At 39.3% G+C, this 23585-nt stretch overlaps 1 protein-coding gene across 1 annotated transcript in view; it reads right to left on the reverse strand.

The window, feature by feature from the left end:
• Kcnj16 (potassium inwardly rectifying channel subfamily J member 16) overlaps positions 1 to 10554 on the reverse strand; it is a 30065-nt gene extending 19511 nt beyond the window's left edge. The window contains exon 1 of the mRNA XM_052757818.1: positions 10243 to 10554. The gene's annotated coding sequence lies outside the window, so the exon portion shown is untranslated. The remainder of the gene's footprint in view (positions 1 to 10242) is intronic.
• Between the last annotated feature and the right edge of the window lie 13031 nt (positions 10555 to 23585).

Raw genomic sequence — 23585 nt, forward strand, 5'->3', positions numbered from 1 at the left:
CCAGGTTGACCTCAGTCTGTGGGGAAGGCTTTGCCCTGGAGGAGATGGGAATGGGGGGGGGGGGGCGTTGGGGGGAAGGTGAGGGGGACGGGAGGGGGGAGAACAAGGGAATCCGTGACCGATATGTAGAACTGAATTGTATTGCAAAATAAATTAAAATAAATTAAAAAAAAAATGTTAAAAAAAAAAAAAAAAGAATTAGAGCAAACAAATTTTAATCTATTTTGAAACTAGAAATGAGTGTGATCAGGGTGCCTTGTATGAAATTCCCAAGTAATTAATAAAAATATTATGTTGGGGAAAAATAAAGATTAGTTACAACAATTTTAACTATAGTCTATATGTTGCTACCCCCCACCCCCTTTGGTTTGTGGTTGCCTGGAGAAGAACACAGAGATGAGCCAATGGCTATCTTTAGAAATAAAATTTGATTTTGTTATCACTTAATCAAAATGCCATTTTACATCCACATATGACAAATGTCATTTGCAAGAAATCCATCCACTGATAGGTCTGGGAATTCTTTTGAGGTTTAAAATACAACTGAAGGCTATGTTAAGGATGCTGGTTACTTTCATTCATAGAATTTAGGAAGAAATGCTGTATTGGCACTCTTTCTAAGATATAAAACTTCACTGAGTCTGAGTCTCTTGTCACTTTCCTGTAAGGGCAAACTGGGGACCTTAATTGCAAAAAGGAAAAATGGAAGGGTTGAAGCTAAGCTCAAGGTTAGGGTACTTGCCTAGCATGTGTGAAGCCATATAAACACATAATTAGGAACCAGCCCTCCAAGGCAGATTTTCAGCCAGTTGTGAGTGTTCCAATACCAGCTCCCATATCCACAAACATTTTTTTTAAAAGGACACATATCAAGCTAAGAAAATATTTGTGCTTTTATTCATTCACACTTGGCTAAATGGCACTAGAATCTTTTGAAAGTCAAGAATTATAAGGCTGACTCTTTGACCCCCTGGGATTTCCACTTGGATCACAGCTCTCTCTCTCCCAGAGCTGCAAAAACATGGCAACAGCTTGGGTCTGCCTATTGCAGCAAGCAAAGCAGGTCTCCACCTCCTTTCCTGAGAAGGCCCACTTCTGTTTTGAAGCAGAGTACCTTGTATGGAGACAATACACCGGAACCGTTGGTCTTGCCTATGTGTGGACATGCTGCACTTGTTTCCCTGAAGAGATTTTACTCTCAGTTCCATATAATGGCACTAATCAAACAGCAACTATAGAAGCAATGATGGACAAGATGTCAAAAAAGCACAAGGTATCAGTGTGGCACAACCTTGAAGGTCATTGGTGATGCCAACCAAGATTCATCTATGGGTTCCCTATTTCTGCTTTTAGGGACATCACCCTCATACTGCTTCATGTCTTCTCTCAGGGTTACAAATGCCTGGCCACTTATGCCTGCTTCCTAATGATAATCATCCAATATAGGTTTCAATAAATCTTTTTTTAAGTTAAAATTTTCATTGTATATATTTGTTGTACATGGACTGTGTTTCTCAGGGAAAATTTTGTACACATTTATAGCATACCATCCCATCCCCTGACGTCTCATCCCATCATCCCTTTTCTCCCCACTGCTCTTTCTCATTAGCTCTTTTTTGTTCCCCTAGACAGTTTTATTCCCATTTACTATACACACACACACACACACACACACACACACACACACATATATGTGTATACATATATATAGTAAGTGGAAATAAATATATATAAATATATAAAATTATAAATAAATATATATATGCATATGATTTTATGTATCTGTATAAAGTCTAGAAACCATATATAAAAACATTATATCAGTCTGAAACTAGCTTAATTTGTTTAATATGATCTCTAGTTGTATCCATTTTCCTACAAGAAGACATAACTCCACTCTTCTTTGTGGCCACAGAAATTCCACAGTGCACACATGCATCTGTCTCTCTGTTGTTTCCTTTGTTATTGGACAGAACTCAACCAATGAAGCCAGTACCAGCACCTGTGGACCAACTTCAAAAAGGACTACCCAGAGGTGGATACAGAATTTATAATTCCATCTCTGTGGTTCTACCCAGAGGTCTGACTGGCACTAAGTGACCCTCACTTATGATACTATCACCTGTTAATTATTTATTTTACTGTTATTGTTATTCTTCTTGTTTTTGTTTTGTTTTGAGACTTCATGTAGCCATGACTGACCTGGAACTCATAAATATCTACCTGCCTCTGTTCCTCAAGTGCTGGGATTAAAGGTGTGTGCTACCAGACTCTACTAAGTATAATTTTATATATATATATATAGTCAATTACCTAGCTACAAGAGAAACTGAAGTAGTTTACTAAAGAGTGTGAAAAAAAACCCACAAGAATTTCAATCCAGTTCTCTATAAGTAGACAATTGCCAGTCTTTTGTGTGTAAGGCTGAGCCTGGTTTCTAGAATTAAACACATTCTATTCTGTTCTTCTATCTCTCTGTACCAGGTTGCTGCAAGATAAGCTCAGCTTACCTGAGGTACATCTATTACATCAGGGTACACCAATACATTGAGTAACTATCAGCCTATTAACCCTGACTGGACTAAATCGTTAAGAATCTGAAGCCTCTTCACTTGGGAGGTAGAGGCAGGAGGATCTCTGTGACTATGAGGCCAGCCTGGTCTACAGAGGGAGTGCCAGGACAGACCGGACTACAAAGACAGAGCCTGTTTTAAAAAAACAAAAAAAAAAGAAAGAAATGAAGAAATGAAGGAAGAAAGAAAGGAAGGAAGGAAGGAAGGAAGGAAGGAAGGAAGGAAGGAAGAAAGAAAGAAAGAAAGAAAGAAAGAAAGAAAGAAAGAAAGAAAGAAAGAAAGAAAGAAGGAAAGAAAGAAAGAAAGAAAGAAAGAAAGAAAGAAAGAAAGAAGGAAAGAAAGAAAGAAAGAAGGAAAGAAAGAAAGAAAGGCCAATCTAAGGTCTCTCGTGGCAAGAGGCCAAGGGGAGTCCTGATAGGTCATCCAGTGATGCTTTTGCATGGACAGTGTTCAGTGTTTTCACACATGAGATTATCATCTAGTGATTGGATGAGAGACAATTGGAAACCCTTTGGCATTAAACCGAAATGTTTGAACACAACAATGGGAAATTCAGTGTTGATTATGTCATAGAGCATACCAAGGAGGGTGGCAAGGATAAAGCTTCATTTGCACACTTCCAAACTATGCAACTTTATCTCTGCATTGATTCCTTCTGCAAGCAGATGCTTGGCTCTTGTGGGTGAACTAGTCTTAGTCCCAAAGGCTCAAGACTGGGCTGGGTGTGGTAATACACACCTGTAATCCAGTATGGGAAGCAAAAGGAGAATTGTGAGTCTGATGCCAGCCTGAGCTATGTAGTGAGACCTTGCTTGAAAAGCAAATTAATGAAAGTCTGGAGAGATGCTTTTTCAGAGCCTCATGTTTGGTGTCCAGAAAACATGGCAGCCCACAAGCATCTGTAACTTTAGTTCCAGGAGAACTGATGCTCTCTTCCTACCTCCTTGGTCATCAGGCACATACCTGATGCACATACACACCTGCAAAAAATAACCCACTCATACGCATAAAATAAAAACAAATAACTTTTTGTGTTTGAAGAGATATCTCAGCAGTTAAGAGCACTTGTTTTTCAGAGGATCGGGGTTTGTGTCCCAGTACCCACATGCTGGCTCACAACCATCTCTAACTCTAGTTTCAGGGAATCTGATGTTCCTTCTGACTTCCATGGACATCAGGCAGGTATGCAGTGCACATACATATATGAAGGTAAAATAACATTCTTAAAAATGAAAAAAAGTATTCAAAGAAACATTAAAATTAATTAATTATAGTCAATGCTTTAAAGGAGAAGGAGGGTGTGTGTGTGGGTGTAGGTACGCAAGACTGGTTCTTGAGTTGTGAGTTTGAACATTAGTCAACAACCCAATCCTGCCCCACATATTCTCTAGATTTTCTGTGAATAGCCCAAGGCCATTTTCAATAAACTAAGATGATCATCTGTTTGCTTTCTCTTCCAAGGACATTCTTAAACTGTAATTAGGTGATGTCTTCTAGTTATGTTAATACTATTGCACTGAGATTATTAGATATATGAAGGAGGAGGTTACAGAAGCCTTGCCCCAAATCAAAGGGCTGTCTTTGTCAGTATCAGCCCAGCATCAATGAAATGAAAAGTAATTTACACCATGACAGATAACTGAGCAGGCACTGCCAGGCAAAATTAGAGATGGAAGAACACCTGAGACAAGGTAGGTCAATGAATATGAAAGATTAGTTAGAGGGGTTGGCTAGATGAGTCAATTAGTAAACCCTTGCTGTGCACACATAAGGATTTGAGCTCAGATACCTAGTACCCACAGAAAGAGTCAGGAGTAGCAGCACATGCCAATAATCCTAGCCCTTGGGAGTCAGAGACAGGCAGATGTTTGCAGCTCACAGGCTAGCTTTAAATGAACTCTGGCTTCAGTGAGACAGAAGTTGTCTCAGAAAAAAAGGTGGAGAGCAATAGAGGAAGACACCAGATGCTGACCTCCATGTACACGTGCAACACTAACAGAAACATATGCACCAAAATGCACACACAACACACATGCAAAAGTTTAGTTAAATAAAAGGGAAACATTCTGTGAATTTACTGTACAACATATTGACTATGGTAAGTGATATGTATCAGCTTTTGAAATTTGCCAAGGAATAGATTTTAAATGGTCTTATCACAAAATTTACGGGAAATTTTGTCATTCCACAATGTGTGTGTGTGTGTGTGTGTGTGTGTGTGTTTATAATTGTTATTTGTCAACTAAAAACAAGCAAATAAAGCCTGAAGTTTGGTTATAACCTGAAGAGGGACATTTCCATCATCTCCAAAGACAGATAATATCTTAAAGACTATAGAGAGAGAGAGAGCAGCCAGCTCTCTGAGTCTTGAATTCACTGCGGACACTGATGAACCACTGGTTGTGACATGGTGTTTTCATGGCATCTTGCATGTGGGCTTGGAGAGCTGAGCACACTGGGGTGGGAAGGGAGTACTTTCATTAGGAGAAAAGAGTAATTCTTCCCTTAGCTACAAATTTGAAGTATTTGGGTTTGTAGATAATATAACGGCCAGCATACTGGGGGTGGGGGTAGAATTTGAGATTATACACTGAAGGATATTCACTGGGCATATAGAAAATTTAGCTATGATTGGAAAAGAACAGAAGTTTCATGCACTTTCTTGGGAAAATATGTAGAGCAAAGAAAGTCAGGGCTTTAATTAGCTTAATGGATAAGAAAAGAGGAAAGAAGAAAAGGAGAATATAGAGTTCAGGAATTTAGAGAAGGGACCATGCTTAGTGTGCAGTAGATTCAGGCTAGCAAGCCTTACCCAATATGAAGGCCCCAGATATGAAGTTGAGCCTAGGGACCTCCACATACAGATGGCAAAAGAATATAACACAATCCTCAGCCAGAGAAGAAGAGCTTCTTAAGTGTCTGGCACTTCATGTCCAGGAACATGCTTAATTCTTCTCCCTGGGACCCTGGAAACCAGGCATCAATACCATCCCCTCCCTTGGATACAGAAATGTCATTTAACTAACTTGGTAGACTTTTCAGGATGAACAGCAACTATTTGAAGAAAAGGTCTATGAAGAACTCCTCTCATTCCATTGCTAAAGTTTTGTGTTAGGAAGTACTTTACCACAAAGACATGTTTCTCTGATGCCACTACAGCTTGAAGTTGTTATGAGCAAAATGAGAAATGGTTTTTGTGGTGATATATTATGTACCCTAATAAAATTTACCTGAAGATCAGAGGACAGGACAAGCCACTAGATTAAACATAGAGGCCAGGCAGGGGTGGCACACACCTTTAATCCTAGCACTCAGGAGACAGAGATTCATCTGGATCTCTGTGAGTTCAAAGCCACTCTGGACTACATGAGATTGACTCAGTCTAGGAGAGAAAACATAGCCAGGCAGTGGTGACACACACCTTTAATCCCAGTACTGGGAAGCACACACATCTTTAATCCCAGGAAATAATGGCTGGGTGGAGAAAGGTATATAAGGCGTGAGGAGACAGGAACTAAAGGCTTTCTGGCAGAAGTGTCCCTTTTAGTTAGAGGCCTTTTAAGCTAAGCCTTTTCGGCTGAGGAAGCTCTTTCAGCTGAAGTTTTCAGGCTGAGAAGTCCTAGAGGTAAGATGTGGCTTGTTCCTTTGTCTCTCCGATCTTGCAGCATTTATCCCAATATCTGGCACCTATATTTTTTATTAAGACCATTTAGGAATTCATGTTACAGGTTGGAGGCAGAATCATTATTAATATGTCTTGAGACACTTATTTCTTATCTTTTAGGCATAGGTTCAGGACAGAATTAGCTTCAAGGAATGTTGGTTGTGTCCCCTGAAATATGCTACAGAGCCATGTTGATAAGAATCCTCGGAAATGTTCAGTTCAGAACCTGGAGCTGAGATCACTACACGTGACATCAAATGACCTTGGCTATGGGGATTGGAGGAGGTCACAGGCAGGGAAATTAGAGAAGTTGGTCCCTAAAAGCTCATCTGAGTTTAGCCCAAACATGGAGCAAACGAACTGTGAGACAAGGAGCAAAGGCCAATACGGTGGAAAACAAAGATCTTTCCCAGAAAATGCAAAGCAACTATTCAAAAAAAATAGATTTGATCCACAAAGAATTTCCAGTGAAAGTAATAAAAAGCTGTTTAAGTGGAGATATCTTAGATCTGAAGGTCCATTGAAAGCATTGTTTTAAAACAGACTCTGTAATGGTAAAAATGAGATGTAGGAAATAATACAAGAATAAGTAAAGGAAAAACTCTTAAAGATATACACTCTTGTACTTGTATTCAAAATCTTTATCAAGCATCATAGTAAAACAGCCTTTTCTAGGTTGGACATGCCTATTGCTGTCTTGGAGCTGAGAAGCTGTAACCATCCATAAGAGAACCTCATAAGATCACAGTTGTTAACATTTCCTACAGGAGAAAGTCATGGCTCATGAGATCTTCATCTGGCCTTCTTCTTCAGATTCCAATGATCACTGTCGATAATGTAAGCAATTGGTTGGGGTGGGATTTCTTGGTGGGGTAGCTGTCCATTAAGTCGATCAAGCTATCTCCCAGTAGTGTAGCTGCCCTCTGAGTCAACTCTGTCCCTATAAGTAACCACTGAAAACTCACAGGTTCACTTTTTTAGACTTGAATGGAATTCTTTCTTTGGTTTGTGGATGATCTAACTAGGGGTATTAATCCATTTCTTATGTTATCTCAGGGAAAAAAATCACCCAACCTGCAACAACTATGCTCTCTATTTGGTGATCTAGATTTTCCCAGATAATTAAAACAGCTCCAAGTAGCTGACACCCTTGCATGCAGAAGTTTTTCCCAGAAATGGGAAAGTCATACACACATACATACATGTATACATATATGCACATATATATGTATACATATATGCACATATATATATACATATATATGCACATATATATGTATACATATATGCACATATATGTATATATATATACATATATATGCAACAGAGACAGAGTTCCTGCTTTGTGATGCTTGTCTGACTAACAACTGCCTACTGAATTTATAAGGTTACAGATTTAATACCCTTATCAACAAGAATGTTTTGCCACTAATATTTTTAACAATAGACACCATCCTGGGACTATTTGTTTGAAATTTGTGTAATCAAAGGGTTTGTGGAGGAATTTCCTGCATTTGTTAAGGAGTTGGGCTAGATAACTCTGAAGTTCTCTTTTAGCAGTAAGATGCTAAAAGGCTTCATGTTACAATGTTTTCATCAACAAACACACAGTATTTACTCCAGTATTAGGAGATGAACAATGGAGAATAGCTGCCCAAGAGGATTAAAAATAAAACTGTCACACAGGCTTTATCATCTTATTAGGATCCAAGCACTTGAATCTTCTGATTTAAAAAGAGAATTACGAGCTTTGCTGTCACATCAACAGGAAGTGTCATTCCCTTTCATGTCTGGTTGCTATCTTTGCTTTTGATCAGTGTTGACTTTTCTGGTTTAGTTGACTTGTTTTCGTTTTTATTTTGCGATCTGCCTGTAGCTCAAAGCTTAAAAACATATCAACAATGGGATGAGAAGGAGTTCACATGTGATTAGGGATTTTCTGAGCCACCATTAGCGAAAACTCAGGAAGCCATACATGGTATCATATTCAAGACAGTGTCTCTTTATGCACCTGCATCTGAACTCGAACCCATAATGTAGACCACATTGACCTTAAACTGTTAGTTCCCAAGTATTGTGATAATTATTGATAATTAGTATATGCTACCACAGTACTAGGGAAACAGAGCAGGAGAATGACTAACAGTTCAAGGTCAATATGGTCTACATTCTGGGTTCTAGTTCAGATGTGGGTGCATAGAGAGACTCATGTCATCCAGACTAGCTATTTTACACCTTAAAAAAAAGTTAATTCCAAAAATTAAATTTGATAGCACTGTGGAATAACAGAGGTCCTGTCAATGTTTAGAAATTGTTCATTAAGCTTAAGTACTTGAGTCAAACAAGGGCTGATCTGAAACAGCCGCATGACAATGATAGATGAAGCCATTGGGCAGATTCACTCAATAGTGGATGCTTTGATATGAGTCAACTTTAAAAGATCAAAATATAAAATGTTTAATCTTTATTACACCATTACACAGAAGAGAATGTGCCTTGCCCTAAATCATCTTGACCCTGCTTCTTCCTCATGCCAGCCCATTTTAACATACCATCTCTGACCTCAGCTGCATCACCAGCCGGAGACAGGGCTCATCAACAGAGTGAGGCCCAGGGGTGGAACACAGTTATCAAAGAACAAAATCCACAGCAGCAACTTATCAAAGTTGATAATTTTTTCTAGAACTACCTTTTTTTTAGTCTACCTTCCCCACTACAAACTTACCATTGGCTGGAATTTTTCTCAAATCTGAGAACAAAGTGGGTGTTCTTGGATCTGAGTCATTTGCTGCAATGTCACTCTGAGTTCATCTATCAAATCAAGTCACTCTTGATACCAGAATTTCCTTCTTCTTGAAAATGGAGCTAATAACAATTATCTCTGGGTATTTGTAGTCCCTATGTGCCAGGAACCATATCAACAGAGATTGTATACTATCTTGGGACCGATACTGTTAAAGGCTTTTCTGAAGGAAGTGGGGAGAAGCTGAAAAACTAGGAAAGGTCACTCTCATTGAGTAGCCAATTCTGACTGGATGTTAAGCTCTCAGAAGCTCTGCAGACACTCTATCACCCTCCTCTGAGTTCTCAGGATGGTTCAAAGACTCACAGGAGTCAAAGGGAGCTTTGGGAAGGCAGAGATTTGTGTTCTTTATAAATAAGATACTTATGGCCAAATCTATGATCCCGCACCTACATAGTCTTGGAATCACCACACAGTCAAACTGTACTTGTTCTAATTGTGTCTTTTCTGCTGGTGAAATCAAAACTTGCAAACATGGGATTGCCTGAGTGTTATTTACTCTATAGAATCCGTTGAAATAAAATAAGGATGGAAGTAATTAATGGAAAAAAAACAATAAATTTTAGAAAGCCTGATGATTTTTTTTATCCCTTTCAGATTCTCATGTTTAGGGGGTAGGGTGTTACTCTTCACTAAAGACCTTTCAGTAGATACTTTCTACATACATTCTAATAATAATCTGTCCCTATATTTTTAGTTATGAGGAAGTAATTATGACAAAATCACTGCAGAAGCATGACTTGTCTCACAGTTTCAAGTCCTTCATATTCTTTTATTGTCACTCAGAGGCAGTGGAAGGTGACAAAGGCATATACAGCATTGCTTTATTTTATGAATGCCTGTTTGCACAGGAAATTAAAGACTCACTTCTTCCACACTAGCCATATCGAGAAGCAAACATAATGTTCCACTGGTGAAGTCGCTCCCCTTTTAGTCTGTTTTCTGAATGTCGCTTCCCTTAAGAAATCTATAAATGGCACTTACATTCTTAGTCTGTTTGGTTCAACACTCCCTCAAGATGACAAAAAAGAAAAAAAAAATTCCCAGTCATCGGCCTTGTCATAATAAAGCATGACTACATAGACCAGAAGATGCAGGTACCCATCAAAAGCCTCGACACAGAAAGAATGAGCTTAAGGGAACAGATGAGCAAGAAAATAGCCCAGGCTTGGACCACTTCGTATATGACAGCAAGATCTTACCTTAGTTACAGATCCAAACCCTGTGACCTTTTTATCTTCAATAGGACCGTAGCGAACACATCTCATTCTCTTTCCTCTGTGCCCTTCTAGTTCACTCTCTGAGGCTGTCAGCACCTACCACCATGGAGATGAGAAACCCCACAGCAGAATCTCGCTCTTTTTTGCCTTTCCGGACGCATTCAGCACAGACAAAAGCCAGAGTTCTCAGCATTTACTCGAGTGAATCGACACTTTCTTTAACTGGTTCCCATGCCTACTCATGGTAGAGATGCTTGCCAAAGGGGGCTGACAGAAAACAAGAAGCCAGGAGAAATATCCTTTCTCTATACTCATTTACAACTCAGTCTTTTGATTGCAGCTCTAGGAGCCTGTTAGATCACAAGAATCTCTCAAATTACCAAGTGGCCACATGCTGCCCCCTAAACATCACATTGACCCAGGAGGCTGAATCCTCTCATGCTGGCATCCCAGGGCTGGTACAACTTCATCCAAGTCTGATCTTCTTATGTGTGAGCTCTCTATTACTGTCACAGTAGAGTTTTCTGGGAAACCCACACCCTGTCTGACAATGTAACCCTATACCAAAGGCAAACAGGCTCTTGCCCAACATCATTTCACATGGGCTCCAAGGTAGTAGGTGACCCTAGAAAAATTATCACCAACCTTGGTATTAATTTCAAGGACATTAGATGTTCTTTGAGAAGCTGCTTTCATTGGTAGTTGTTTTCTTTACTTTGGGGATAAGAGAAAAAATGAGTCACTTACTCATTGTCCAGCTTTCATTCATTATGGAGGCTTATCATTTTGAATAATTAGTCACGAATATGTTCATTTTTCAAAGAAACAAGTGACTGTTAGTGAATTCACTGAGAACTGAGAAGAGGAATTTTGTTATGAGAGGCTTGATTTAGTAGTGGATTTTTGGCTGGGGTAAATTGAATACACTCTTCAACCAAATAGACATGTCAGGAGATAATAGTTCAGAAGTTCAGACTAGAACTTAAAACCAGAAGTTATTGCTATATATTTGGCAATTGCAGTCACGGGAAATGGAAGAGACCACACAAGAATTCAGACTAGTTAGAAGAGAGAAGGATTCCATGACTAAGGCTTGAGATGAAAACTAATTTGAAGAGGATCCACAAAAGGAGACTGAGAGAATTGCTTTATGTAGAACAAAAACGTAAACTATAGTATACCATGAAAGTTTGGCAGGGGCTAAGGAATGCCATCCCTGTTAGGTACGAAAGGTATTTAAAGATGACACCTCAGTATTGAGCACTGGAATTTGACAGTAAAATGCCACTGGTGAAAAAAAAGTAACAATTTTGGAGACAGAGCCCTGATTAGATGACAAGCAAGTAGTGTGGGAGATATTAGAGAGAGGGGGCACCAAGCTTTCACAGGGCTCTGTGCACGAGTAGAGTAGACACTGGGATGGATGGAAAGCCACATGGGAAAGAAGAGGACCTTGTTTGTCTGGGAAAGACAGATTTGTTGGTTTGCCTTTAATTAATTCCTTGGTAATTTCATACATGTATGTCAGTTTCTTTGAACATACACATCTCTATTACACTCTCACACCTGCTAAACCCCTTCTTCTCCTAACATTTCCCCTCCTTCTTTCATGTTTGTTTGGGTTTTTTTGTGACCCACTGAGTTTAATTGGGATTGTTGGCATGAACATGGTGTGGGTAAGCAGCAAGTGGTAACACCTCCTTATTCCAGTGAGACACTTGCTGCTAATGTCTTCTTAAGTAGGGATGGGTGGAGCTTCTCAGGCTATAGAGAGGTGCTAATTTGTCACTGAAAGTGTTTTCAATTGATTAATTTTCTTAATTAGTTGATGTCCTGACTCTTGTGTATCATTTGTTTTAAAACCAAGTTCTTTTGGTAAATATGAAGATAGCATTATTTTCAAAATCACAGGGAGTGAGGGCAATGCTAATATTAGAGCCATCACTGGATTCTCCTCATAAGTCTGATGTTACTAACCACTTGTTTAAATGATTGTGCAATAAGCAAATAATCCCCTCTATTATTTTATCTTAATGTTGTATCTCATAGAAAATAATATTTTTATTTCTTAAGTAATGATTATTTTTATACATGTAAAAATAATATAAACCATAAAATATAAATCTCATAATTTGTCATAATCATTAAGATAATTCTGTTATTGGTGTACAAATTAATCATTACCTTCCACAAAACCATATACTCATTTAAAACATCGATTAGCATAGAGTCAGCGCTTAATGCCTGTTTCTCAAAGGTCAGAATAACTATACAAATAAATAAAGCATTAAAAAGAGCTACAATTGCAGTTGTTTACTGTGAGAGTAGTCTGGTCCCTTTGTAATTGAAAAAAGTTAAAGGAGCTTAAAATACACACATTTAATTTGTTTACCATGTTAAACCTGTATATATACATATATGTGTGTATGTGTGTGTGTGTGTGTATGTGTGTGTGTGTGTGTGTGTGTGTGTGTGTGTGGTGTGTATACATATATATATGGAGAGACAGATGTACACGTTTGCAGTCTATGTGTGTATACACCTATTTCAAATAGCTCTTAGTAGAAGTAAATATATTAATATTTTCAAAATAGTTAAGACAGTAGCAGACAAAGTAAATGTTGTCAGAATCATTGTGAAATTATTCTAATTGGAGGACTAGGGAGAAGAATACCTACAAGAGTGTGGGTAAGTAGTTGGGATTAAATTGTTTTCTGTAGTGTAAGGATTGACAGAAAATGGCGGGGGAGGGGGCAAGGACTAAAAAAAACTCACACAGCAGAAGGAATGAACAGACAAGCATCAGGTATAATTAAAGTTATGCAAATGAAACACATTGATTTTGGGAAAAAATGCCAATTATACTCTGGTAATGCTATGACAACTACATAATTTGTACATAGTAATTCTATTTTTAGAGTAATTTTTGTTTCCTTTGAGATAGAGTCTCATGAATAGTGGGCTGGGCTCAAACTTGCTATGGAGCCTTAGACGACCTTGAACTTCTGACCCTGCTGCCTCACCTTCCTAGTGCAGGGATGGCAGGAGCATGGTGGCACTACCACTATCGCCACTCTGAGTTTATGCAGTCCTGGGGACAGAACGCAGGGCTTCCTTCACAGCAAGTCGGCAGGAATTCTACCAACTGACCTATACCCCCTGCCCTCTGTTCTGGTAATTTAACGTAAGACAAATAAAAAACCTGTTTACTTTTACCCAGCACCATGTACATATGAATAATGGACAAAAATGTTAACTTTAGCCTGATTTTCAGTACTCAGTGAAAATGCTGAAGTTATTGCACCAGTCTCAGCCTCTGCTGAAACAGCCCCTTCTGACTGAAACAAATTGTGCAGGTGCCATGTTTGGCTGGCCTGAGAACTTCCTGTTATTCTATCTGCAGGGCTATGCTAGGATGTGGAGGAAGTATTTAAAGTTCTCATCAGTAAACAGGGTGTCCCTCCTGAATGTCTTTCCCACTACTTAGGATCCTCACGCCTGTTGTGCTTTTCCTGATACACTTCACTTCCGTTGGCCAGGCTATGCTGAAGTGAAGTACATTATCCTGATAGATTTTAGCCTCAGAAATCATGCATAAGACACCGGTGAAATGTTTACTTCCTCTCAGATGAGTGGCAACGTTTAATTTTAGAAAGGAACACTGAAGTGACCCATGCATTTCTGGTTGGAGTTTTTATTTAAGAATTTGCATGATTTTTTTTTTTTAACAGTTGGTTGGCATTCTTCACTGCCACATGCACACAGTATCAGGCAAAGACCTTCTGAGAACTGACAAAATGATTGATCAAGGGATGACCTGAGATTATTCAACATATTCATATGGATCATGGGAATATTAGTACAAGAGTGGATCATCTGAGCCCCCTCTATAGTGTCCCTCCCAAATGGCTTTCAGTGTCTGATTTATATAGTTCTCATAGACCAGGACTGCAGTGGTGCCCACGTGTTCTATTCTTGCTTTACGGTGACTCAACACAATTAAAGAGGAAGTCCTTCCTCAGACTCAGATAAAAATGTGCCTTCTTGTAGCCGTCACAAGCTTTCCTATATCCACACTGTCCCCAAACTGCTGCAAAACAAGCCTTGCAGCACTTCCAATTCTCAGTTCTTCAGCTGAATAAAGATGAGGATCTTGTAGTCACATCTTATCTTCTAACACAGACTTCAATTCTTCCAGGGGAAAAGAAAATCCCCAAGTCTTTCATTCTTTCCAGTACCCATAGTCATCATTTAACCTGTTATTTTATTCTATGGGGTAAATGTTATAGTTCCAAGTCACTGAAGAAATATGTACCAGTCAGAACCGCTGGTCACATGGCCAATTCGTTCACAAGATGTGGTTGGGACCATGTAGTACCAACAATAGAGTTCAAGGTCTTGGTCATGCCAAACAAATGTTCTACCCCTGAACTACAACTCCAGCCTTGTTCTGGTATATTTTAACAACAGACACTCTTACAGAAAACAAAAAGGATTGATTTGTAAGGTTTCCTATTCCTGGGGTGTAAATATTCCATGCCTGGCCAGTCACATATCATTTTTTAATTTCTGTGTTGTATATTATTTCAATCATGGCTGATTTCAAGTTATATGTGAGATCTCAGGGCAAGAGCTGGTAAGAGATCTGAAAAATTGGGTTTTGTGAGCTGAGTGTTTACCATGAGTTTGTCATGATGAGTTCTTGAGGGTGCCTCTTAAAGTGTGATGTAAGCTAGACACAATAGCAAATTTCAGCAATCCCAGCACTTGGAATGCTAAGGCACATATAAGAGGGATATGTACCAAGACCAGTTACGGGGCTACAGAATGCCATGTGGCACTAAGCTGTAACTAAACATTTGTTTGTTGTTGTTGTTGTTATTGTTTTAAGGGAAAAGAAAAAGAAATGACATTTAACAAGAACTGGATGTACTTACAAGAAGCTTGACTTGTAAAAACTGATACCACACCAAAAAAATATTCATGATTGATCATAACATCTTAAAATGTTTCCATGAAATTCAGTTAGTGCTCAAGCCCTTAACATGAGTTAAGGAAACTCCAAACACATTGAACTTAAATGTGTCCTTATGACTAAGCTTATTTTTATGTCTCGTCTTTTCCACTCTGGAATAGGCTCCTATTCTGAAAAGCTGTGGATGTGTTTGTTTTTGGTTTCAAGTATATCCACTCTCCAGTAGCTACTTGTTGAGTCACACTTTCCCAAGGGTGCAATTCACACCCTTCCGCTATTCATACTGAATGAGACTGATGGAGACAAACGGTGTGAGCCTTGAATAGGAACCAGCAGGAAAAAGCATGCTGATTTGGTTTCATCTCTAGATCAGTAAATGGGAGAAATATTATAGAGAGCTGAGGTGGTGAGTAGACACTGGCAAATCATCCTAAACCGCTGGGATTGCTCTCACAGAGAACGAAAAGGCTTTAATCAAAAGACTAGGACAGTGTGAGGAGCACATTAGCAAAGTGTGTGTGTGTGTGTGTGTGTGTGTGTGTGTGTGTGTGTGTGTATGAACGTTTGTATGCAAGCACGAACACATGCACATGTGCGGGGGGGGGGGGGGGGGGGGGGGGGGTTAGGGTGTGGGATGTATGATGTATGTACGCATTCCTGTGGTTGTGTGCACTTGTATATGGAGGTCAGAGGTCAACATCAAGTGTCTTCTTCAACTGCTTTCCACCTTCTTTTCTGAACCAGTCAACCTCACTGGTTGTCCAATGAGCTTCAGGGATTCACCTATCTCTCCATTTCCCCCATCCAGTACTGGGATTACAGACCCCATCCCTTAGCCTTTTATGCAGGTCCTAGGGATCCCTATTCAGGTCTTCATGCTTTCACACCAGGCAACTTATTGGTTTGCCATGTCTCCAGCCCCAAAAGTAAAGTATTGAAGTTATATTGAAGACTGTGGGCCTAGGGGTGTGATCAAGCTGATTACATAAGAGATGGAGACATGAGTAAGGAGAATACTACATAATACCAGAGAACAAAGAAATGGGGATGAATTCCAGAGGTGCTTAGGAGTCAGCGATGGAATCCACAGCAATAAGAAATCCACAGGGAAAGGAGGCAGAAGGGAAAGGCAGTGGAAGAGCAGAGACAGTGGAGTGTGTGATGAGAATCCAGATGATTCCAAGGACCTTGGTTGATGCATGTGTCACATCTACAACCTCGTAATCATGCAAGTGTCACATCTACAACCTCTTAGTCATGCAAGTGTCACATCTACAACAGCAGTGTTTCAAGGCATTAGTCGGTGTCTTGAAATGTAGTAAGGTTCAAAAGGGAAAAGAAAACATTTAATAAATCAGGACTTGCTGTGTCTTCATTTGGCTGTACTTCTGAAATATCATATTTCAAATGTAGCTTTGTCTGTGGTCCAAAAGGAAGAGAATGCCACAGGCTGAGTGGTATGACGTACATACATGGCATTATTTTCTTGTAGGAAGGATGTTGAGTAGAAGCAAGAAGAGAATAGGTTTAAAGAGAATGCAAAGTATTTGAAGAAGACAAGGTTGTAAAGTTGTAAAGTTTGTCCCATGATTCTCCTTTGGTGGTCTGCATTTAGTCAGATTTCTTAGAATCTGGGAGAATACAAGAGTCTGGGAAAACTATTCCAGGTGTTCCCTTCTCCATCATCATGGCTCCTTCCACTTCTACGAAAACCCACCTGATTAAATAAACAATTTTAGATTTGAGAATTTTAATAAGTCACTCACTCCATTTTCAGTTCCCAGCTTGACCACGAAATAGCCTTTGTGACAAGAACAATGAAGTTACCCACAAACTATCTGTTCCAAAAATGTTTGCTAGAGACCCCTAGATGCAAGTCTCTTTTATCAGGGAAGAGGTGTGAGCTCAAAGGCACTGTGACCGATGCTGTTCTGTGTGGGGAAAATGTAATTGAGTAAAACAACAGCAACCTCCCCCCAACTCCACCCAGGTGAAGTCATGTCTCTTTTGTGACTGAACAGCTAATTGTATCTGGGATCACAGTTGCAGAAAATGCACACAAAATGCTCAGAAATGCTTCCTTTGTTTGACTCAGAGTTTAAATGTGCAAGCATCACCTAAAATGGGTATGTCATGGTGTTATAACGACGTATTAAATTACCATAGGGTTCAAAAGACAATAGATAACATTTTTATACATCAGGGCATGCTTGATTCTGGTTCACTGTGTTTACCTATTCTTCTGGAACAGTGTACTTCAAAACCAGGTTTGCCTCCATTCCAAAAAGTAAAGCTAATATCTAAATATCTTGACCAAGATATTACTTGTAATCTGCTCAAACAATAGAAGCCACAGAGAATGTACAAGTCAAACAAATCCCCAACTGCATATTATTAGACTGTGCTGGTTCCAACACTTTATGCACAGTGTAGTTGAGGGTCTCCCATGCCTGAGTTGCGAGCACAGCATATTTATTCTACATATCATTTAATACTTAGAGTTTCTTGTAACAGCACGTGTCTATTACCTTATAAAATCTGACACATTATTCAGCTGATGGAAATTTTTAGGTCTTAGCAAGACTTAACACAGAATACTGAATGAGTCACTTCAAAAGGATGTCATTTGGAAATGCAAGCATGGATTCTGAAGTAATGACAATAATAGGAATAGGGACAGCTATTATTTATTTGAGCAAGTGCTGCATACTACAAGTTTGGTCACCAATTTACAGAAAATATATTTTTAAATCAATAAACCTCATACCCTAAGTCCCAAGGTCACTATAGCAATTTTTACATTAACAACATGTTGCTTCAATGTGTTAATACACTGTTTTAATACCACAAAATGAACAGAAATGTTTGATTGAAACTGAATTGAAATCATCCAATAGATGCCACACACACAATTCTCAGTTAATAAAGAAAAAAAAACAGACCTTCTTAAGGAAATAGAGCCAATCTCCCTTAGAGTTTTGGTAAGGGGTGTTAAGAGAACCCCAAAACCATATAGACCATTGGTGTTGCCCTTGTATCTTCCAGTAAAAGAAGGCAAGCCCTACTGCTAAAGATACCATGTGCTTCTAACACAGGACTTAGAGGAACTATTCTAGATCTGAGGTCTCTTCTTCCCTGAGATCTAGAGTTCACAGTGTTACAAGGACTTATATGTAAACTTTCAAGGGAGAAAATAAATCAATAGTACTACCTAGATATACCACCTATGAGTCACAACAATGACCAGCATGGTAAGATTCTAAAAAGTGCAACACTGGCACTTATATCCTGGAGGTAACCAAATGCCATCTAATTGGACTTAATTCATGCCTGGCACTGTAAACTTCATCAAGGCCATGAAACCTAGATAATACTGTCACATTCCCAAACCAGTATAATCTTTAATTGCTTGCTAACTATTTATTCCTGTGTCCACAGATGCGTAGCCCTCACTTGTCCCCCACCAAATGAGCTTCTCTTTCAGCAGATACAGATCATTACAGAAAACCACAACTGGTCAAACTGCAGAGATGAACTGACAATAAGGTGTTGTCCCTTTATCAATACATTTACAACACAAACCCTATACCAAAAACTTGAGGAACATGGAAGATAGAGGGCCCAATGATTGCAAGAGCCAGAGTACCAGGGCATCTGCTTCAAGATAGTCTTCCATTTAAAGACAAAAGTAAAAGACATGAAGCAGAGGATGGGCCTTAGGGAGGAAAGGGTGGAGCTGAGAGGAGTTGGAGGTAGTAGAAGAGGGTAGATATGGTCAAGATAGATTGTATGAAGTTCTCAAAGAGTATTAAAAATAAAAATAGAGCCAGGTTACATTATTTGCAGGTGACTATATTATTTCTAAGTAGTTCCACAAATGAATAGCCTCACAAAGAATGTTATATGCAGGAACTCAAGTGTAATTTTTGCTGAGATATCTAGTAAACCAACTGAGTCCATAAAGACCAAATAATCACAGATCTCAGCTCAGTTCAATGGAATCTTGTTCCAAACGTCAACCAGCTCCAATCATGTATCTGCCTTTCAAAATTATTGATGCCACATTTGATGTCCAATTGACCTTAAATGATTTTCTTAATTAGCCAGAGTATATCTTCCATTTATATATTTCTGTGCAGAAGGCATAATAGACTGTGAAAATAGACAAAGATCGTGCAAATCACAACAAGCAAGAATTATTTGTTCGCAGCTTGCTGTCCTGAATCAAGTATCGCCTTTATTTGGCAAAGATGCAAAGGTATACAGAACTGTGGGGAAGCTTTATAGTAGGGGGAAAGATAATTCTTCAGGTATGCTCTGATCAATGGCTGTTGACCATGGAAGTTGGGTCTGGGCTAAGCAGAAGCAGAGGAGACATCTATGATCTTGGTTTAGGACCATCATTATCTCTGTCTTTGGTGTGTTCTGGGTGAAGAATGTGGGAAAAGCATTTGGGAATCTCAGAGTCGTTGTTCTACTTCTCACCATTTGGAGGTAGTTGCTACAAAGGCTGCACTGGACTTCTCAGGTTATTTGTTATGGGTGGATCAGAGTTGCATTACCACGCATGGCCTAGCCATTATTCATTTTTACACTCAGTCTTTCAAGATAATGGCACAATAAAGTATGAAATGAATGGGGCACTAATTATGTAAAAATACTCTCATCAAAATGGTGCTCTCCACACCAGCACTTACACATTATTCATGTAACACCAGAGAATTAATTATTCAGAAACTTCCATGGAAATAGAGTAAAAAATACATTTAGCCCCTCATTTGTTTTCAAGGTAACTTTTCCTTAGAAATATAATTATCTATTAGCCAACATACTAAAGCTTGATGGATTTAATTGTAATTACATCTTTTGGATCCCCTCACCGCAGTGTGGGGGGAGGGCAATGGGTGTGGGTGTGGTATGTCAGAGGCTAGGTTATCAAATATGCTTTTCTCTATTGTTTTCCAGTTTTTCCTTGAGAGAGGGCCTCTCACTGAACCCTGAGATTGTCTTTTGGATGGAATGGCTAGTGAGCAACTTCCTCTGGTATACACCTATCCATGCCCATTTAGTTCAGGGGTTACAGATAGATGCTGACAGACTCAGTTTTTTACATGGGCGCTAGGGATCTGACACCTGAGGGTCTTGGTTCTTGCACAGCAAGCACATTATTCTCTGAACTACCTCTCCAGTCCAATTTTCTGATCTTAAAGAATCTATTATAATAATGCTCAATGACTCTGGTATTCTGAGAACAAATTCTATAGCTCCTCCATGCTGACTTTGAAAAGCAGTAACTCCTGCCATTTTTCAGGACTCTAAAACTCTCCTATGTCAACATGCCATGTTACTGGAAACAGAATTTGCCTAGTTTTCAGTTACTTTCAGGAGTAATGCTCTATAACAGCCCCCAATTGTTTTAAACCTGTGGATGATTGTGTCACGACAAACTTGAGCCTCACCAAATCTATCAACCAAGGAATTTTAATAACTAAAGTCAGGAAAATCTATTTTACCACTTCCAACTTTGTGATGGCTGTTGGTCCAGCTCATCTTTTCTCTACTAAATCTGTACAACAGATGGAAGTGATTGTCTCGATCCTTCTCAGTGCATTTTTTTCCCCTCAAGGTGGTGTCACCATAAGCCATTAATACTTCTACTGAGTGTAAGTTGAAGTTCTCTCAGCTTCTGTAATTTCTTCTGATTTACAGACTAATTTGTGTGGATGTTATCTCTCACAGAAATACAGTTGATATTCTCATCTTTGCTAGCTCCCTTATCGTCTACTTTTGCTCCCGTGAAATTCAGCCTTGTCCAGAAGATGTGCTTGAGTCAATTATCCCATGCAATACTCCTGGCAGCTCGCTTGGATGTGTAACATTAAGCAAATGCAAATGTTACTCTTGTTATTTCTCTTTAAGCTGCAGATGGAAAATATTCGGAAAGCTTCATAATCCTGGTTGTGTGGGCCCATGGGAAGTTATGGAAGAAAATCTGAGTCACAGGTTCTTGCATCAACACCCAAATCACAATTTTCTCCCTGTTAACAGGATAACTATGAGAAAGCTCCATGTCCCCCATACGCATGGTCAATTTTTTTTTTTATTTTCTATTTTTATTGGTCTTTTCCTCTGTGGAACATGTCCTTCCATTTTGTTTATGACCACAATGAAGACAGCTTATTAATACCAAATCAGATTCAGGTAGTTAAATAGCTACCATCCTTCTAAAATTAAAAGGACAAATCAAGCAGAGGTAGAAAGAGAAGTGCTCTCACCTCATTACCCTCCACACAATAGGCCTTACTTCTGTGAATATGAGTTTATTTGTGATTTGCTGCCTTTCTTTTATTTTGTCCTTGTGCGTGTTTTGCCCACATGTATGTATTTGCACCACATTCATGCAGTGCGTTCAGAGGCCAAAAGAGGGGGTAGGAGCTGCAGGAACTGGAGTTACAGACTGTTAAAAATCAAGATGTGGGTGCTGGGAACTGAGCCTGGGTCCTCTGCGAGAGTTGTAGTGCTCTTACCTGAACTCAATATGATCTCATCTAGCAGGGGAGTCTGAACATGTTCTCGGATCTCGGGTTAAGGCTGTGATTTAGTCCACTAAGACAAGAAGGCAGTCATCTACTCATTGATTCAGGGATAGAGGCCTGTTCTAGCTTCAAAACTGTTACTGTCATAAAATCCCTTGACTGAAAATCAAACACAGTGGAGGAAGACTTTATTTGGTTTACAGTGCCACATGCTCCAGTACATTGTCCCACATCCACTCACACTGGGTAGCAATAACTGGACTTGGTGGATTATAAAAAAACAACAACAAAATGTGAGCCCAGGTATGGGGCAAGCTTTTAATCCCAGTACTAGGTAGGCAGAGGCAGGTGGATCTCTGTTAGGTCAGCATGGTAACCAAAGCATATTCCAAGCCAGCCGGAGCTATGTAGTGAGGCCCTGTCTAAAACAAAAAAGACTTAGGAGGGAAGCTGCAGAGGGGCAAAATAAGGATGGCTATAAGATTTCTTTGCACGTATGTATGAAATCTCATGAATAAGGACAAATTATTTAAAAAAAAATTGTTAGATGAACTTACCAAGTCCATTGTATGGTTGGCACATTGGGCTACAAGGCAGAATTCAAGCAAGCAAAAAGAAGTACCTGGGAAAGCAAAGTCTATTCACTTCATTGACCTCAATTTCTCAAGTATTTGTGTACAATATTATCCAGCCAAATAAGGACGATCTATTTTCCTCGTTACTGAAGGCCTTTGAGAGAATTAAAAAGCGGTGGACTTTCTCCTTATCTTAGAGCTCTCAGGCCTGTAGAATTTGCTCTAAAGGGAAAAACAAAAACTCAGAACAATTTCCCCATTTAGTCATGAAATCACTACCATCAGCCTTTCTCCAAGTACCCTTTGGACGGAAGCAGCAAAAAAACAGGTTCTTCCCAGATTGCCTGCCCGGTTCCAGCAACACAGATACTTTGACAGGAAGATAAGTAAGTGATTAAGTCCTGAGTGGAGTCTAAAGACTAAATGCTCCAAAGGAGAGCGCAGAATTCCTTCAGTACAGTGAACCAGCCAGATGAGGCCAAGCAGAAGTGGATTCTGCCAGTTTCCCTTTCAAAGTCTCTTCCATTAAAGCACATGAACTGGCACAATTTAATGCTAGACCAAGAGAGACAGGAACGGGTATTTCTAGGGTTAACATGCTGGTGGATCATATTCTGCCTTTGTCTGAGTATAAGGTAGTAAGTGGAGATTTCAAAACATCCAGAGCTGTGTGTTCTATATAAATATTGGAGTAATAACTTTCCTCTCTTTATCTACACATTGATTTGATAAACAGAGATTTAAAAGAGTTGTTACATGCAGTTAGAGTCTAGTTTATGGCTAAATATTTTCCCTCATTCGAGGCAAGTAAAACTTATTTAATACTATGCCCTCAGGTTGTAAGCTACCAAAGTCATGAACACCCTGTAGTTTTATGCTTCAGTAATTTGGACACTGTCTTCCCCAAATCAAAAATATCACCCTGGAGTACTACTGAAATAAATAACAAAATGTTGTGGCAGGAGGGACAACATGAGGAGCCAGAACATAAAAACAGCTGCTCTTATTTCCAGTCATCAGAAACTACTACCTAAATTATACACAACTCAATTCCAAAACAAGACATAGGCAGCCAGATGATACAGCTTACTATCCCCAGACCGTATTATAGATTACTTCCCACTGAAAGGGACACATAAATGACACGGCATGTTCCTATATCAACAGCACAAAACTGATGCATGGTGGGCATTTAACAACTGTTATGTGCCTTTGTAGATCCAGAAAGGTGTGTCAAAA

The sequence above is a fragment of the Peromyscus californicus genome, unplaced genomic scaffold (assembly GCF_007827085.1).
Source record: "Peromyscus californicus insignis strain IS unplaced genomic scaffold, ASM782708v3 Scaffold_3__1_contigs__length_106647218, whole genome shotgun sequence".
Taxonomy (NCBI): Eukaryota; Metazoa; Chordata; class Mammalia; order Rodentia; family Cricetidae; genus Peromyscus; species Peromyscus californicus.